Consider the following 14,627-nt stretch of genomic DNA (forward strand, 5'->3'; position numbering starts at 1 on the left):
ATGTGGCTCCGGCGTTCTTCGGGCCGAATGGCATAGTGACATAACAGAAGCATCCAAATGGAGTGATGAAAGACGTTTTTATCTCATCAGGTCCATACTGTCGGATCTGATGATACCCGGAATAGGCGTCCAAAAAGACAAATGCTCACACCCCGCAGTCGAGTCGACAATTTGGTCCATGCGGGGGAGAGGAAAATGATCTTTTGGGCATGCCCGATTGATATGCTTGAAGTCAATGCACATGCGAAGTGAATCATCCTTCTTGGGGACCATGACAACATTGGTGAGCCACTCGGAGTGGTAAATCTCTTGGATAAACTCAGCTGCCAGGAGCCGATCCACTTCCTCGCAATTGCTTTTCTCTTCTGGACGGCGGACCGTCGGAGATGTTCCTTGACTGGTTTTACTTTTGGGTCGACTCGCAAACGATGCTCAGCCAGTCCCCTGGGTACACCCGGCATGTCAGAAGGTTTCCATGTAAAGATGTCCCAGTTCTCACGGAGAAACTGGATGAGCGCTTCTTCCTATTCGCTGCCGAGTGTTGTTGAGATATGGGTCGGAGCAGTATTGGGATCGGTCAGGTGAATATGAATCGACTTCATTTCACCGGACGACTGAAATGTAGAATCTGTGGCAGGCTTCTTGGCTCGCAGCAAATCACTCGGATCGGCATTTTTCTGATACTCTTGCAGTTCTACTTTTGTTGGAAATATGCCCTAGAGGCAATAATAAAAGCATTATTATTATATTTCCTTGTTCATGATAATTGTCTTTATTCATGCTATAATTGTGTTATCCGGAAATCGTAATACATGTGTGAATAATAGACACCAATATGTCCCTAGTAAGCCTCTAGTTGACTAGCTCGTTGATCAACAGATAGTCATGGTTTCCTGACTATGGACATTGGATGTCATTGATAACGAGATCACATCATTAGGAGAATGATGTGATGGACAAGACCCAATCCTAAACATAGCATAAGATCGTATAGTTCGTTTGCTAGAGTTTTCCAATGTCAAGTATCTTTTCCTTAAACCATGAGATCGTGTAACTCCCGGATACCGTAGGAGTGCTTTGGGTGTGCCAAACATCACAACGTAACTGGGTGACTATACAGGTATACTACGGGTATCTCCAAAAGTGTCTGTTGGGTTGACACGGATCAAGACTGGGATTTGTCACTCCGTATGACGGAGAGGTATCACTGGGCCCACTCGGTAATGCATCATCATAATGAGCTCAGAGTGACCAAGTGTCTGGTCACGGGATCATGCATTACGGTACGAGTAAAGTGACTTGCCGGTAACGAGATTGAACGAGGTATTGGGATACCGACGATCGAATCTCGGGCAAGTAACATACCGATTGACAAAGGGAATTGTATACGGGGTTGCTTGAATCCTCGACATCGTGGTTCATCCGATGAGATCATCGAGGAGCATGTGGGAGCCAACATGGGTATCCAGATCCCGCTGTTGGTTATTGACCGGAGAGCGATCTCGGTCATGTCTACATGTCTCCCGAACCCGTAGGGTCTACACACTTAAGGTTCGGTGACGCTAGGGTTGTAGGGATATGTATATGCAGTAACCCGAATGTTGTTCGGAGTCCCGGATGAGATCCTGGACGTCACGAGGAGTTCCGGAATGGTCCGGAGGTAAACATTTATATATGGGAAGTCCTATTTCGGCCATCGGGACAAGTTTTGGGGTCATCGGTATTGTACCGGGACCACCGGAAGGGTCCCGGGGGTCCACCGGGTGGGGCCACCTGTCCCGGGGGGCCACATGGGCTGTAGGGGGTGCGCCTTGGCCTACATGGGCCAAGGGCACCAGTCCCAAGAGGCCCATGCGCCTAGGGTTTCAAGGGAGGAAGAGTCCTAGGAGGGGAAGGCACCTCCTAGGTGCCTTGGGGAGGAGGGATTCCTCCCCCTTGGCCGCACCCCCTAGGAGATTGGATCTCCTAGGGCCGGCGCCCCCCTTGGCCCTCCTATATATAGTGGGGAGATGGAGGACTTCTTACCTTGGCCTTTGGTGCCTCCCTCTCCCTTTCCAACACCTCCTCCTCCTCCATAGTGCTTGGCGAAGCCCTGCCGGAGTACTGCAGCTCCATCAACACCACGCCGTCGTGCTACTGCTGGTGCCATCTCCCTCAACCTCTCCTTCCTGTTGCTGGATCAAGAAGGAGGAGATGTGGCTGTTGCGTACGTGTGTTGAACGCGGAGGTGTCGTCCGTTCGGTGCTAGGATCTTCGGTGATTCGAATCACGTCGAGTACGACTCCCTCATCCCCGTTCTTTGAGTTCATCTAGCAACGAGTGATTAGATGCATCTACGTACCTTGTAGATCGCGAGCGGAAGCGTTCAAAGAACGGGGATGAGGGAGTCGTACTCGACGTGATTCGAATCACCGAAGATCCTAGCACCGAACGGACGGCACCTCCGCGTTCAACACACGTACGGAACAACCACGTCTCCTCCTTCTTGATCCAGCAAGAGGAAGGAGAGGTTGAGGGAGATGGCACCAGCAGCAGCACGACGGCGTGGTGTTGATGGAGCTGCAGTACTCCGGCAGGGCTTCGCTAAGCACTATGGAGGAGGAGGAGGTGTTGGAGAGGGAGAGGGAGGCACCAAAGGCAAAGGTAAGAAGTCCTCCATCTCCCCACTATATATAGGAGGGCCAAGGGGGTGCGCCGGCCCTAGGAGATCTAATCTCCTAGGGTGGTGCGGCCAAGGGGAGGAATCCCTCCTCCCCAAGGCACCTAGGAGGTGCCTTCCCCTCCTAGGACTCTTCCTCCTTGAAACCCTAGGCGCATGGGCCTCTTGGGGCTGGTGCCCTTGGCCCATGTAGGCCAAAGCGCACCCCCTACAGCCCATGTGCCCCCCCAGGATAGGTGGCCCCACCCGGGGGACCCCCGGGACCCTTCCGGTGGTCCGGTACAATACCGGTGACCCCAAAACTTGTCCCGATGGCCGAAATAGGACTTCCCATATATAAATCTTTACCTCCGGACCATTCCGGAACTCCTCGTGACGTCTGGGATCTCATCCGGGACTCCGAACAACATTTGGGTTACTGCATATACATATCCCTACAACCCTAGCGTCACCGAACCTTAAGTGTGTAGACCCTACGGGTTCGGGAGACATGTAGACATGACCGAGATCGCTCTCCGGTCAATAACCAACAGCGGGATCTGGATACCCATGTTGGCTCCCACATGCTCCTCGATGATCTCATCGGATGAACCACGATGTCGAGGATTCAAGCAACCCCGTATACAATTCCCTTTGTCAATCGGTATGTTACTTGCCCGAGATTCGATCGTCGGTATCCCAATACCTCGTTCAATCTCGTTACCGGAAAGTCACTTTACTCGTACCGTAATGCATGATCCCATGACCAGACACTTGGTCACTCTGAGCTCATTATGATGATGCATTATCGAGTGGGCCCAGTGATACCTCTTCGTCATACGGAGTGACAAATCCCAGTCTTGATCCGTGTCAACCCAACAGACACTTTTGGAGATACCCGTAGTATACCTGTATAGTCACCCAGTTACGTTGTGACGTTTGGTATACCCAAAGCACTCCTACGGTATCCGGGAGTTACACGATCTCATGGTCTAAGGAAAGGATACTTGACATTGGAAAACTCTAGCAAACGAATTATACGATCTTGTGCTATGTTTAGGATTGGGTCTTGTCCATCACATCATTCTCCTAATGATGTGATCTCGTTATCAATGACATCCAATGTCCATAGTCAGGAAACCATGACTATCTGTTGATCAACGAGCTAGTCAACTAGAGGCTTACTAGGGACATGTTGGTGTCTATTATTCACACATGTATTACGATTTCCGGATAACACAATTATAGCATGAATAAAGACAATTATCATGAACAAGGAAATATAATAATAATGCTTTTATTATTGCCTCTAGGGCATATTTCCAACAGTCTCCCACTTGCACTAGAGTCAATAATCTAGTTACATTGTGATGAATCGAACACCCATGGAATTCTGGTGTTGATCATGTTTTGCTCTAGGGAGAGGTTTAGTCAACGGATCTGCTACATTCAGGTCCGTATGTACTTTACAAATATCTATGTCTCCATCTTGAACATTTTCACGAATGGAGTTGAAGCGACGCTTGATGTGCCTTGTCTTCTTGTGAAACCTGGGCTCCTTGGCAAGTGCAATAGCTCCAGTGTTGTCACAGAAGAGCTTGATTGGCCCCGACGCATTGGGTATGACTCCTAGGTCGGTGATGAACTCCTTCACCCAAATTGCTTCATGTGCTGCCTCCGAGGCTGCCATGTACTCCGCTTCACATGTAGATCCCGCCACGACACTCTGCTTGCACTGCACCAGCTTACTGCCCCACCATTCAAAATATACACGTATCCGGTTTGTGACTTTGAGTCATCCAGATCTGTGTCGAAGCTAGCGTCGACATAACCCTTTACGACGAGCTCTTCGTCACCTCCATAAACGAGAAACATTTCCTTAGTCCTTTTCAGGTACTTCAGGATATTCTTGACCGCTGTCCAGTGTTCCTTGCCGGGATTACTTTGGTACCTTCCTACCAAACTTATGGCAAGGTTTACATCAGGTCTGGTACACAGCATGGCATACATAATAGAACCTATGGCTGAGGCATAGGGGATGACACTCATCTCTTCTATATCTTCTGTCGTGGTTGGACATTGAGCCGAGCTCAATTTCACACCTTGCAACACAGGCAAGAACCCCTTCTTAGACTGATCCATATTGAACTTCTTCAATATCTTATCAAGGTATGTGCTTTGTGAAAGACCTATGAGGCGTCTTGATCTATCTCTGTAGATCTTGATGCCTAATATATAAGCAGCTTCTCCAAGGTCCTTCATTGAAAAACTTTTATTCAAGTAGGCCTTAATGCTGTCCAAGAGTTCTATATCATTTCCCATCAAAAGTATGTCATCTACATATAATATGAGAAATGCTACAGAGCTCCCACTCACTTTCTTGTAAACGCAGGCTTCTCCATAAGTCTGCGTAAACCCAAACGCTTTGATCATCTCATCAAAGCGAATGTTCCAACTCCGAGATGCTTGCACCAGCCCATAAATCGAGCGTTGGAGCTTGCACACCTTGTCAGCATTCTTAGGATCCACAAAACCTTCCGGCTGCATCATATACAATTCTTCCTTAAGGAAACCATTAAGGAATGTCGTTTTGACGTCCATCTGCCATATTTCATAATCATAAAATGCGGCAATTGCTAACATGATTCGAATGGACTTCAGCTTCGCTACCGGTGAGAAAGTCTCATCGTAGTCAACCCCTCGAACTTGTCGATAACCCTTAGCGACAAGGCGAGCTTTATAGATGGTCACATTACCATCCACGTCTGTCTTCTTCTTAAAGATCCATTTATTTTCTATGGCTCACCGCTCAACGGGCAAGTCAGTCAAAGTCCATACTTCGTTTTCATACATGGATCCTATCTCGGATTTCATGGCTTCTAGCCATTTGTCGGAATCCGGGCCCGCCATCGCTTCTTCATAGTTCGAAGGTTCACCGTTGTCCAACAACATGATTTCCAAGACAGGGTTGCCGTACCACTCTGGTGCGGAACGTGTCCTTGTGGACCTTCGAATTTCAGCAGGAGCTTGATCAGAAGTATCTTGATCATCATCATTAACTTCCTCTCTAGTCGGTGCAGGCACCTCAGGAACATTTTCTTGAGTTGTGCCCTTTTCCGGTTCAAGAGGTAATACTTCATCAAGTTCTACTTTCCTCCCACTTACTTCTTTCGAGAGAAACTCTTTCTCTAGAAAGGATCCATTCTTGGCAACAAAGATCTTGCCTTCGGATCTGAGGTAGAAGGTATACCCAATAGTTTCTTTAGGGTATCCTATGAAGACGCATTTTTCCGACTTGGGTTCGAGCTTTTCAGGTTGAAGTTTCTTGACATAAGCATCGCATCCCCAAACTTTTAGAAACGACAGCTTAGGTTTTTTCCCAAACCATAATTCATATGGTGTCGTCTCAACGGATTTCGACAGAGCCCTATTTAAAGTGAATGCGGCAGTCTCTAAAGCATAGCCCCAAAAAGATAGTGGTAAATCGGTAAGAGACATCATAGATCGCACCATATCTAATAGAGTGCGATTACGACGTTCGGACACACCATTACGCTGAGGTGTTCCAGGCGGCGTGAGTTGTGAAACTATTCCACATTTCCTTAAGTGTGTGCCAAATTCGTGACTCAAGTATTCTCCTCCACGATCTGATCGCAAAAACTTGATTTTCCTGTCACGTTGATTCTCAACCTCACTCTGAAATTCCTTGAACTTTTCAAAGGTCTCAGACTTGTGTTTCATCAAGTAGACATACCCATATCTACTCAAGTCATCAGTGAGGGTGAGAACATAACGATAGCCACCGCGAGCCTCAACACTCATTGGACCGCACACATCTGTATGTATGATTTCCAATAAGTTGGTTGCTCGCTCCATTGTTCCTGAGAACGGAGTCTTGGTCATTTTACCCATGAGGCATGGTTCGCACGTGTCAAATGATTCATAATCAAGAGACTCTAAAAGTCCATCTGCATGGAGCTTCTTCATGCGTTTGACACCTATGTGACCAAGGCGGCAGTGCCACAAGTATGTGGGACTATCATTATCAACTTTACATCTTTTGGCATTCACACTATGAATATGTGTAGCATTACGCTCAAGATTCATTAAGAATAAACCATTCACCATAGGAGCATGACCATAAAACATATCTCTCATATAAATAGAACAACCATTATTCTCGGATTTAAATGAGTAGCCATCTCGAATTAAACGAGATCCCGATACAATATTCATGCTCAAAGTTGGCACTAAATAACAATTATTAAGGTTTAAAACTAATCCCGAAGGTAAATGTAGAGGTAGCGTGCCGACGACGATCACATTGACCTTGGAACCATTCCCGACGCGCAACGTCACCTCGTCCTTTGCCAATCTCCGCTTATTCCACAGCCCCTGCTTTGAGTTACAAATGTGAGCAACTGCACCAGTATCAATACCCAAGAGCTACTACGGATATTGGTAAGGTACACATCAATTACATGTATATCACATATACCTTTTGTTTTGCCGGCCTTCTTGTCCGCTAAGTATTTGGGGCAGTTCCGCTTCTAGTGGCCACTTCCCTTGCAATAAAAGCACTCAGTCTCGGGCTTGGGTCCATTCTTTGGCTTCTTCCCAGCAGCTTGCTTGCCAGGCGCGGCAACTCCCTTGCCGTCCTTCTTGAAGGCTTTCTTACCCTTGCCCTTCTTGAACTTAGTGGTTTTATTCACCATCAACACTTGATGTTCCTTTTTGACTTCTACCTCTGCTGATTTCAGCATTGCAAATACCTCAGGAATGGTCTTTTCCATCCCCTGCATATTGAAGTTCATCACAAAGCCCTTGTAGCTTGGTGGAAGCGACTGGAGGATTCTGTCAACGACCGCGTCATCCGGGAGATTAACTCCCAGTTGAGTCAGGCGGTTATGTAACCCAGACATTGTGAGTATGTGCTCACTGACAGAACTATTTTCCTCCATCTTACAGCTGAAGAATTTGTCGGAGACTTCATATCTCTCGACCCGGGCATGAGCTTGGAAAACCATTTTCAGCTCTTCGAACATCTCATATGCTCCGTGTCTCTCAAAACGCTTTTGGAGTCCCGGCTCTAAGCTGTAAAGCATGCCGCACTGAACGAGGGAGTAGTCATCAACACGTGTCTGCCAAGCGTTCATAACGTCTTGGTTCTGTGGGACGGGAGCTTCACCTAGCGGTGCTTGTAGGACATGATCTTTCTTGGCAGCTATGAGGATGATCCTGAGGTTCCGGACCCAGTCCGTGTAGTTGCCGCCATCGTCTTTCAGCTTGGTTTTCTCTAGGAACGCGTTGAAGTTGAGGACTACGTTGGCCATTTGATCTACAAGACATATTGTAAATATTTTAGACTAAGTTCATGATAATTAAGTTCATCTAATCAAATTATTCAATGAACTCCCACTTAGATAGACATCCCTCCAGTCATCTAAGTATAACATGATCCGAGTTGACTAGGCCGTGTCCGATCATCACGTGAGACGGTTTAGTCAACATCGGTGAACATCTTCATGCTGATCGTATCTTCTATACGACTCATGCTCGACCTTTCGGTCTTCTGTGTTCCGAGGCCATGTCTGTACATGCTAGGCTCGTCAAGTCAACCTAAGTGTTTGCATGTGTAAATCTGTCTTACACCCGTTGTATGTGAACGTCTGAATCAAATACCCGATCATCACGTGGTGATTTGAAACAACAAACTTTCGCAACGGTGCACAGTTAGGGAAACACTTTCTTGAAATTATTATGAGGGATCATCTTTTTTACTACCGTCGTTCTAAGTAAACAAGATGCAAAACATGATAAACATCACATGCAATCAAATAATTATAGTGACATGATATGGCCAATATCACATAGCTCCTTTGATCTCCATCTTGGGGCTCCATGATCATCTTGTCACCGGCATGACACCATGATCTCCATCATCATGATCTCCATCATTGTGTCTCCATGAAGTTGCTCGCCAACTATTACTTCTACTACTATGGCTAACGCGTTTAGCAATAAAGTAAAGTAATTTACATGGCGTTTCTCAATGACACGCACGTCATATAAAAAATAAAGACAACTCCTATGGCTCCTGCCGGTTGTCATACTCATCAACATGCAAGTCGTGATTCCTATTACAATAGCATGAACATCTCATACATCACATATAGATCATTCATCATTCATCACAACTTTGGCCATATCATATCACAAAGCACTTGCTGCAAAAACAAGTTAGACGTCCTCTAATTGTTGTTGCAAGTTTTACGTGGCTGAAGTAGGGTTCTAGCAAGAACGTTTTCTTACCTACGTGAAAGCCACAACGTGATTTCTCAACTTCTATTTACCCTTCAAAAGGACCCTTTTCATCGAATCCGCTCCAACTAAAGTAGGAGAGACAGACACCCGCCAGCCACCTTATGCAACTTGTGCATGTTAGTCGGTGGAACCGGTCTCACGTAAGCGTACGTGTAAGGTTGGTCCGGGCCGCTTCATCCCACAATACTGCTAAAGCAAGATAAGGCTAGTAGCAGCAAGAAATTTGACAACATCTACACCCACAACAAATTGTGTTCTACTCGCGCAAGAAGAACTATGCATAGACCTAGCTCATGATGCCACTGTTGGGGAACGTTGCACAAAACAAAAAATTTCCTACGGTTTCACCAAGATCCATCTATGAGTTCATCTAGCAACGAGTGATTAGATGCATCTACGTGCCTTGTAGATCGCGAGTGGAAGCGTTCAAAGAACGGGGATGAGGGAGTCGCACTCGACGTGATTCGAATCACCGAAGATCCTAGCACCGAACGGACGGCACCTGCGCGTTCAACACACGTACGGAACAGCCACGTCTCCTCCTTCTTGATCCAGCAAGAGGAAGGAGAGGTTGAGGGAGATGGCACCAGCACCAGCACGACGGCGTGGTGTTGATGGAGCTGCAGTACTCCGGCAGGGCTTCGCTAAGCACTCTGGAGGAGGAGGAGGTGTTGGAGAGGGACAGGAAGGCACCAAAGGCAAAGGTAAGAAGTCCTCCATCTCCCCACTATATATAGGAGGGCCAAGGGGGGGTGCCGGCCCTAGGAGATCTAATCTCCTAGGGTGGTGCGGCCAAGGGGAGGAATCCCTCCTCCCCAAGGCACCTAGGAGGTGCCTTCCCCTCCTAGGACTCTTCTTCCTTGAAACCCTAGGCGCATGGGCCTCTTGGGGCTGGTGCCTTTGGCCCATGTAGGCCAAGGCGCACCCCCTACAGCCCATGTGGCCCCTCGGGACAGGTGGCCCCACCCGGTGGACCCCCGGGACCCTTCCGGTGGTCCCGGTACAATACCGGTGACCCCAAAACTTGTCCCGATGGCCGAAATAGGACTTCGCATATATAAATATTTACCTCCGGACCATTCCGGAACTCCTTGTGACGTCCGGGATCTCATCCGGGACTCCGAACAACATTTGGGTTACTGCATATACATATCCCTACAACCCTAGCGTCACCGAACCATAAGTGTGTAGACCCTACGGGTTCGGGAGACATGTAGACATGACCGAGATCGCTCTCCGGTCAATAACCAATAGCGGGATCTGGATTCCCATGTTGGCTCCCACATGCTCCTCGATGATCTCATCGGATGAACCACGATGTCGAGGATTCAAGCAACCCCATATACAATTCCCTTTGTCAATCAGTATGTTACTTGCCCGACATTCGATCGTCGGTATCCCAATACCTCGTTCAATCTCGTTACCGGCAAGTCACTTTACTCGTACCGTAATGCATGATCCCGTGACCAGACACTTGGTCACTTTGAGCTCATTATGATGATGCATTACTGAGTGGGCACAGTGATACCTCTCCGTCATATGGAGTGACAAATCCCAGTCTTGATCCATGTCAACCCAACAATCACTTTCGGAGATACCCGTAGTATACCTTTATAGTCACCTAGTTACGTTGTGACGTTTGGCACACCCAAAGCACTCCTACGGTATCCGGGAGTTACACGATCTCGTGGTCTAAGGAAAAGATACTTGACATTGGAAAACTCTAGCAAACGAACTATACGATCTTATGCTATGTTTAGGATTGGGTCTTGTCCATCACATCATTCTCCTAATGATGTGATCTCGTTATCAATGTCATACAATGTCCATAGTCAGGAAACCATGACTATTTGTTGATCAACGAGCTAGTCAACTAGAGGCTTACTAGGGACATATTGGTGTCTATTATTCACACATGTATTACGATTTCTGGATAACACAATTATAGCATGAATAAAGACAATTATCATGAACAAGGAAATATAATAATGATGCTTTTATTATTGCCTCTAGGGCATATTTCCAACAGTTCTGTTGAGGAACGTTGCAGAAAACAAAAAATTTCCTACGGTTTCACCAAGATCCATGTATGAGTTCATCTAGCAACGAGTGATTAGATGCATCTACGTACCTTGTAGATCGCAAGCGGAAGCGTTCAAAGAACGGGGATGAGGGAGTCGTACTCGACGTGATTCGAATCACCGAAGATCCTAGCCCCGAACGGACGGCACCTCCGCGTTCAACACACGTACGGAACAGCCACGTCTCCTCCTTCTTGATCCAGCAAGAGGAAGGAGAGGTTGAGGGAGATGGCACCAGCAGCAGCACGACGGCATGGTGTTGATGGAGCTGCAGTACTCTGGCAGGGCTTCGCCAAGCACTATGGAGGAGGAGGAGGTGTTGGAGAGGGAGAGGGAGGCACCAAAGGCCAAGGTAAGAAGTCCTCCATCTCCCCACTATATATAGGAGGGCCAAGGGGGGGCGCCGGCCCTAGGAGATCCAATCTCCTAGGGGGGCGCCGGCCCTAGGAGATCCAATCTCCTAGGGGGTGCGGCCAAGGGGGAGGAATCCCTCCTCCCCAAGGCACCTAGGAGGTGCCTTCCCCTCCTAGGACTCTTCCTCCCTTGAAACCCTAGGCGCATGGGCCTCTTGGGACTGGTGCCCTTGGCCCATGTAGGCCAAGGCGCACCCCCTACAGCCCATGTGGCCCACCGAGACAGGTGGCCCCACCCGGTGGACCCCCGAGACCCTTTCGGTGGTCCCGGTACAATACCGATGACCCCGGAACTTGTCCCGATGGCCGAAACAGGACTTCCCATATATAAATCTTTACCTCCGGACCATTCCGGAACTCCTCGTGACGTCCGGGATCTCATCCGGGACTCCGAACAACATTCGGGTTACTGCATATACATATCCCTACAACCCTAGCGTCACCGAACCTTAAGTGTGTAGACCCTACGGGTTCGGGAGACATGTAGACATGACCGAGATCGCTCTCCGGTCAATAACCAACAGCGGGATCTGGATACCCATGTTGGCTCCCACATGCTCCTCGATGATCTCATCGGATGAACCACGATGTCGAGGATTCAAGCAACCCCGTATACAATTCCCTTTGTCAATCGGTATGTTACTTGCCCGAGATTCGATCGTCGGTATCCCAATACCTCGTTCAATCTCGTTACCGGAAAGTCACTTTACTCGTACCGTAATGCATGATCCCATGACCAGACACTTGGTCACTCTGAGCTCATTATGATGATGCATTACCGAGTGGGCCCAGTGATACCTCTCCGTCATACGGAGTGACAAATCCCAGTCTTGATCCGTGTCAACCCAACAGACACTTTTGGAGATACCCGTAGTATACCTGTATAGTCACCCAGTTACATTGTGACGTTTGGTATACCCAAAGCACTCCTACGATATCCGGGAGTTACACGATCTCATGGTCTAAGGAAAGGATACTTGACATTGGAAAACTCTAGCAAACGAACTATACGATCTTGTGCTATGTTTAGGATTGGGTCTTGTCCATCACATCATTCTCCTAATGATGTGATCTCGTTATCAATGGCATCCAATGTCCATAGTCAGGAAACCATGACTATCTATTGATCAACGAGCTAGTCAACTAGAGGCTTACTAGGGACATGTTGGCGTCTATTATTCACACATGTATTACGATTTCCGGATAACACAATTATAGCATGAATAAAGACAATTATCATGAACAAGGAAATATAATAATAATGCTTTTATTATTGCCTCTAGGGCATATTTCCAACAGTCTCCCACTTGCACTAGAGTCAATAATCTAGTTACATTGTGATGAATCGAACACCCATGGAATTCTGGTGTTGATCATGTTTTGCTCTAGGGAGAGGTTTAGTCAACGGACCTGCTACATTCAGGTCCGTATGTACTTTACAAATATCTATGTCTCCATCTTGAACATTTTCACGAATGGAGTTGAAGCGACGCTTGATGTGCATTGTCTTCTTGTGAAACCTGGGCTCCTTGGCAAGTGCAATAGCTCCAGTGTTGTCACAGAAGAGCTTGATTGGCCCCGATGCATTGGGTATGACTCCTAGGTCGGTGATGAACTCTTTCACCCAAATTGCTTCATGTGCTGCCTCCGAGGCTGCCATGTACTCCGCTTCACATGTAGATCCCGCCACGACGCTCTGCTTGCAACTGCACCAGCTTACTGCCCCACCATTCAAAATATACACGTATCCAGTTTGTGACTTTGAGTCATCCAGATCTGTGTCGAAGCTAGCGTCGACGTAACCCTTTACGACGAGCTCTTCGTCACCTCCATAAACGAGAAACATTTCCTTAGTCCTTTTCAGGTACTTCAGGATATTCTTGACCGCTGTCCAGTGTTCCTTGCCGGGATTACTTTGGTACCTTCCTACCAAACTTACGACAAGGTTTACATCAGGTCTGGTACACAGCATGGCATACATAATAGAACCTATGGCTGAGGCTTAGGAGATGACACTCATCTCTTCTATATCTTCTGCCGTGGTCGGACATTGAGCCGAGCTCAATTTCACACCTTGCAACACAGGCAAGAACCCCTTCTTAGACTGATCCATATTGAACTTCTTCAATATCTTATCAAGGTATGTGCTTTGTGAAAGACCTATGAGGCGTCTTGATCTATCTCTGTAGATCTTGATGCCTAATATATAAGCAACTTCTCCAAGGTCCTTCATTGAAAAACTTTTATTCAAGTAGGCCTTAATGCTGTCCAAGAGTTCTATATCATTTCCCATCAAAAGTATGTCATCTACATATAATATGAGAAATGCTACAGAGCTCCCACTCACTTTCTTGTAAACGCAGGCTTCTCCATAAGTCTGCGTAAACCCAAACGCTTTGATCATCTCATCAAAGCGAATGTTCCAACTCCGAGATGCTTGCACCAGCCCATAAATCGAGCGTTGGAGCTTGCACACCTTGTCAGCATTCTTAGGATCGACAAAACCTTTCGGCTGCATCATATACAATTCTTCCTTAAGGAAACCATTAAGGAATGCCGTTTTGACGTCCATCTGCCATATTTCATAATCATAAAATGCGGCAATTGCTAACATGATTCGAATGGACTTCAGCTTCGCTACCGGTGAGGAAGTCTCATCGTAGTCAACCCCTTGAACTTGTCGATAACCCTTAGCGACAAGGCGAGCTTTATAGATGGTCACATTACCATCCGCGTCTGTCTTCTTCTTAAAGATCCATTTACTTTCTATGGCTCGCCGCTCAACGGGCAAGTCAGTCAAAGTCCATACTTCGTTTTCATACATGGATCCTATCTCGGATTTCATGGCTTCTAGCCATTTGTCAGAATCCGGGCCCGCCATCGCTTCTTCATAGTTCGAAGGTTCACCGTTGTCCAACAACATGATTTCCAAGACAGGGTTGCCGTACCACTCTGGTGCGGAACGTGTCCTAGTGGACCTTCGAATTTCAGCAGGAGCTTGATCAGAAGTATCTTGATCATCATCATTAACTTCCTCTCTAGTCGGTGCAGGCACCTCAGGAACATTTTCTTGAGTTGTGCCCTTTTCCGGTTCAAGAGGTAATACTTCATCAAGTTCTACTTTCCTCCCACTTACTTCTTTCGAGAGAAACTCTTTCTCTAGAAAGGATC

The sequence above is a fragment of the Triticum aestivum genome, chromosome 5A (assembly GCF_018294505.1).
Source record: "Triticum aestivum cultivar Chinese Spring chromosome 5A, IWGSC CS RefSeq v2.1, whole genome shotgun sequence".
In the NCBI taxonomy this organism is placed as follows: Eukaryota; Viridiplantae; Streptophyta; class Magnoliopsida; order Poales; family Poaceae; genus Triticum; species Triticum aestivum.